This window comes from Echinococcus granulosus (assembly GCF_000524195.1).
Source record: "Echinococcus granulosus chromosome Unknown EG_S00013, whole genome shotgun sequence".
NCBI lineage: Eukaryota > Metazoa > Platyhelminthes > Cestoda > Cyclophyllidea > Taeniidae > Echinococcus > Echinococcus granulosus.
The window spans coordinates 960,705-965,597 of record NW_020170393.1 but is presented as its reverse complement, the minus strand read 5'-3'; positions in this window follow the sequence as shown (position 1 = coordinate 965,597).

Below are 4,893 nucleotides of genomic sequence, written 5' to 3'. Positions count from 1 at the left end.
ACTCTTGTTTCGTCGCATTGCTACTACAGTACATCTGTCTGTTCGAAATGTTGCTTTTGGTTTTACTGGGCATGATTGAGAGGGGCCAAATCTGAAATCGAATTAATGGTAGCCTGTCGAGCAGTTGAAGCAGACTTGGAAGCCAGGGCTTATACATTGAGTGCGCGGACAAGCTTTGGACAGCCACTGATCAGGAGTAGGTCGGGTTAGATGGATGAATAGATCAACTGTGGAGCGAGACTCATCGGTCTCCGCTTCCCCATTCCTAGCGTTCTTAGACAAGCCCAGTTGATTAGCTTTGGACATATTTTTTAAAGGCGACAAGATGGAGAGGGAAAATACAATGTTCAAGAAGGAGGGGAGCTGCGGTCACTAGGTACGGGAGAGGACGATCCAATCACGAGATTCGAATTTTCTGCTTGCCTTCTCCCTGAAAGGTACATTAAAACAACGTATGTATTACATCAACCGTATCTGTTCCATTGGCTGCCTTGTATGCAGTTCACGTCCGACTCGAACGGGCATTCCCGCAACTGCGCCGTCAGCGCAGGGCCATCGACGCATGCATCTGATCGTTTCAGTATTAGTGCCTCCAACTGGTTTTGAGTACAAGACTCTCATACTTCCAGTCCGTAGCACTACCATACTGGAAATACCACAATCAATTAGTATTATTATGGCACTAATCATAAACTATACCTTCCATTTAAAATTGTGCAAAATTTAAGCAATAACCGATGACTTTACTGCTCCATTAGTAACGGCAGACATTCGACTCCTTTAAACCCTTCTTTCTGTCCCCTGAACTGCACCGAAGTTATTTAGAACGAATTTGGTGTTCTCCTTCCTGTTGGCATTCTTGCTGCTCTTGCAGCAGACACCGCAGCACATCGAACTTTGAAAGCCCCCTCCATGGTGTTTGTAGGGCTTCGCCTTTTACATCTCCTTCTTGACAGTAACGCTGTCGCCGCTCTTGCCAACGGTCGGTTATGCGCCATCACCAAGAGCACTGTCAAAGTTAGAAATTAGTGGGGACAGAGGCAGGTCAGGTAGCGAGCCAATGCAGCCTTCATGATGAAAAAGTTGAAAATGATACGTCATGATGTAACGCCCTCTTCTGCTCGACCACTTTATGCACATCTACCGTCTCCTCCTCGCTCTCTTCTGGTTGTCTTCACAAACTAGCTCTCTACTGTGTTATCGGCCCATTGCTACTGATTTCGGTAACAGGCGTTTTCATTTACACTTAATCTAGTCACGAATCACTTTTGGTTCATTTAACACCTAAATGATTATAGCAAGTAGTATCCTCATACTGTGGACAATACTACTTAATAATCCATCGTTGGTAATAAAAAGACGTGTTAAAACGTTTACCAATCTGAGTAGAAAAATTTCATTTCTTTTTAAATTCTACTGGTTTAGGGGTACCCGTATTGTCTCAGGGTGTGGGGAGGTGCGCAAATGCGCATGACTATTTAAACCTTCAACTCTGAAAGTGATGAATTTCTGGAGGTAGAAGTCGTAGGGTAGTGGACTACCGACTTGTCACCTGACATGGCTGATGTTAATTGGAAGATGCAATCAGGTTGACTTTAAGTGACACTTAAGACTAAGAAATAGTCCCTCTCATCAATGTTTCGAATGAGGTAAAATTACATCACAAGCTCCCACTGTCATAAAGGCCAATGTCTTGGTATCAAAAACTGTATCTTCTTATGGTAAAAAAGCCTTTTTGCGAACTTGGCAGGTTCTACATGACTCGCAGCATTGTTGTGGGCCCAAGCATCAGGAATACACGTTTCGCATGCTAAATTACAACTTATTTTTTAGCTACTGCAAGGCCGAAATATTCGCAATTAACCGACATATTGAATATTTCCACCGTGCAATGGCCAGGTAGTCAAATTTGTTGCCTTTCCAATCCGACATTTGGCTTCTTTTAACCTCTTGGCCTTAGAAGAAAAAATGACGAACTTTGAAGACTGTTCGTATTTTCCGCATGGGGGACATGTTTCCCACTTACTATGATAATTGTTACAGTGTCTTAAGACTGCCCCACAAACGAAAGAAGACATAATACTAGGGCGGAATCTGTCTTTTCGACGCACAGAAGGAATAAGGGACCACTGACATGACCTGAAGGCCATATCGCCTTGCGGACGTACAATGGCTAAACCTTCAATGGCCGAAAAATCAAAATCTGTCAATTTAACACGCAATCAAAGTAGTACATAGCTCCCCGCCTCTCCTTCTGAGCGTCATCCATGACTCCCACTCCTGTACAACCACCCGCATCGGCCATTGCGACGTAGACGGTGTTATAAGGAAAACACCTACAAAGCAAATTTGTGTCCAACTAAGAAGACAACTGATGGCAATGTCACTGATCTACCTGGGCAACTCTAGTAGATGTGGAACTTTGTCCTGTTTAAAAACTCTATTGAGGAAATAGGGAATTCGCAGGCTATCACGCATGCTCACTGCTAATTGTGAGAATCCTAGCTTAAACGTAGTCATTCAGTAAAAGACAAGATTCAAAATATTTCGCCACTTTGTTCACATTTCAGTGCTGTCCATTCATATGAATCTGGGTTATACCCACCTAGCGGAGTAGAAATATCGCATGTTCACCTATTTGGCATTGTCATACGAGTACGGAAGACAGTTCCACATATAACCTTTTTATTTGGTTCACGACTACTGTCGCTTCAGTTGTTAACAGCATTCCTGCGGGTCACGGGACTGGGATAATTGCCGAGGGTAGATGTCATTTTTGACCCCTCTGTTAAGAGTCGTCACGGATTCCCTCATCCCCAGCCCATGATCTTCTTTCACCTTATTGAGGTTCATCATCAATTAGCTGTAGGAATGAGGATACTTGGCCTGTAGGATGGGGTCCGCTTTCCGCTGCCACGAATGCAGCGCCTTGAGTCTTTCCTGCAGCCGAAAGAAGACATAGCGCTAGGACAGAATATGCATTGCTAGCGTACAGAAGAGCTGAGCATCTACCAACATGAGCCAGAGGCCGTGGCAGCAAGCGGAAGTACAGAGGCAGAGGTCTGGGTGTTTATGCAATAAAAACGTAGAGTTAATTAAACAATTCAAGTACTATAAATCCATAAGGCAGCACTACTTGACTAGGGTAATACGCGTTGCCATTACTCAAGAAGTCTAATGATCAAATTGAAGCGAAGAAAAAAAGTGGGCTCATGACTTAATCGCGATCTGTGCATTCACTTTAGTGGAATAAAAATACAAGTATTAGTGCAGTAATAAGGGTCCCTTTGTTAGTACGTAAACACTACTTGGTTTGGATTCTTATACAACATTAGGTGGCATATTCTTATTTTCATTGTACTCGATCAGTGACCATTTCTGTACTCAACAGCTTGTTTTATTATTTCTAATAAGCCTTGAAAGCTCTTGACACCATCGTCGAGTATGTTATGTGTACCTTGTCAGATCATGGTTGCTTGTTACGCCATAAAACAGCACCAATGCTACTTCGTGTAGTCGAAATATTTTTCCGTAATTTCGTTTAAAGCATTCGCATTACCTAAGCTGCATACATCTAGGCAGGAGCAAGGACAAAATTCTGAGATAGTGCTTAGTGTCTGTGGTCCCCCAGCCCCTCTGCAGGCAAACCGTAAACCTTGTTTCTCTACCACTGGGCCTTGCTACTATCTCCGCATAAATTAGGGCTGCTATGCTAATACCAACAAGTATCCTAATTCCTACGGGTGATTATTAAATCGTAATTACATGGAGGGGAGACCTCCATAGTGGATGGCCCAAGCAACTGGAGCCCTTCGCAAGAGGGCAAAAGGATGTCAACTTTTGACAAACTCACAACTCTTTCTTTACGAAATAACCACTTATGGAAAATGGCAAAAAACTAGAATAACGAAAACTACCCTAAATAAAGGCTTCCACTATATGTGCATAATGAACGTTTTGTTGAACGGCATCAGCGACTTCCAAAGAGGAGACGCACTCTGATCCCTCACGAACATTTGAATATTTTTTGGCATTTCACCGTTGTCAATATTAAATTAATGATTAATTTAGCTCTGCATTAACTCACACGGATGCTTCAGTCTTCGCAGATTGTGCTTTTGGTATGCAGTACGGCCTTAGCGTCATGCTTGTTGCTTCCAAGCGATTCTGTATTAGCAATGTGCACTATTCTCCACGGAACTTTGGCTTGTTATGACTTTAGCCAGGCCTAATTGCTGTAACAAATGTAGAATCTTCACTTAACCTTTAATTCCGATCCAAATGTATGCAACTGGAGGTATAAAAGAAAAACATTGAAAATGTACATGTATATGATCTAATGCGCAGAACTCTTGATCTAGCAGGAGAGCACCAACATTTCGATTTTAAAGACTTACCTTTGCACTCCGATTTATTAGCGTGTGGGAGAACTACCCAGGAGATCAAGTCAACAAGACCGGATTGCAAAATTTGAGGGACCTAAATGCCAACTTAGGTAGAGGTTTATGCTATCAAGCTTAAGTGTAATACTTATGTTGCTTGAATTTGCCTTTCAGGGAGGAGGCAAGCAGAAAATTCGAACCTTGTAACTGGATCGCCCTCTCCCTTACCTAGTGACTGCGGCTCCCCTCCTTCTTGAATATTGTATTTTCCCTATACATCTTGTCGTCTTTAATAAAGATGTCCAAAGCAAACCAACGGGGCTTGTCTAGGAACGCTAGGAATCGGGAAGCGGAGACCGAGGAGTCTCGCCCCACACTGGTGGCAGCGCCCGCTGACCTACCCCCTTTCGAGGAAGATATGAATTTCGAAGAGTGGCTCCTAACTGCCAAATTTAACCTTCCTCTCTATCCCCATTGTCAAAGAATACCTCTTATCCTTCGCGCTCTCCCG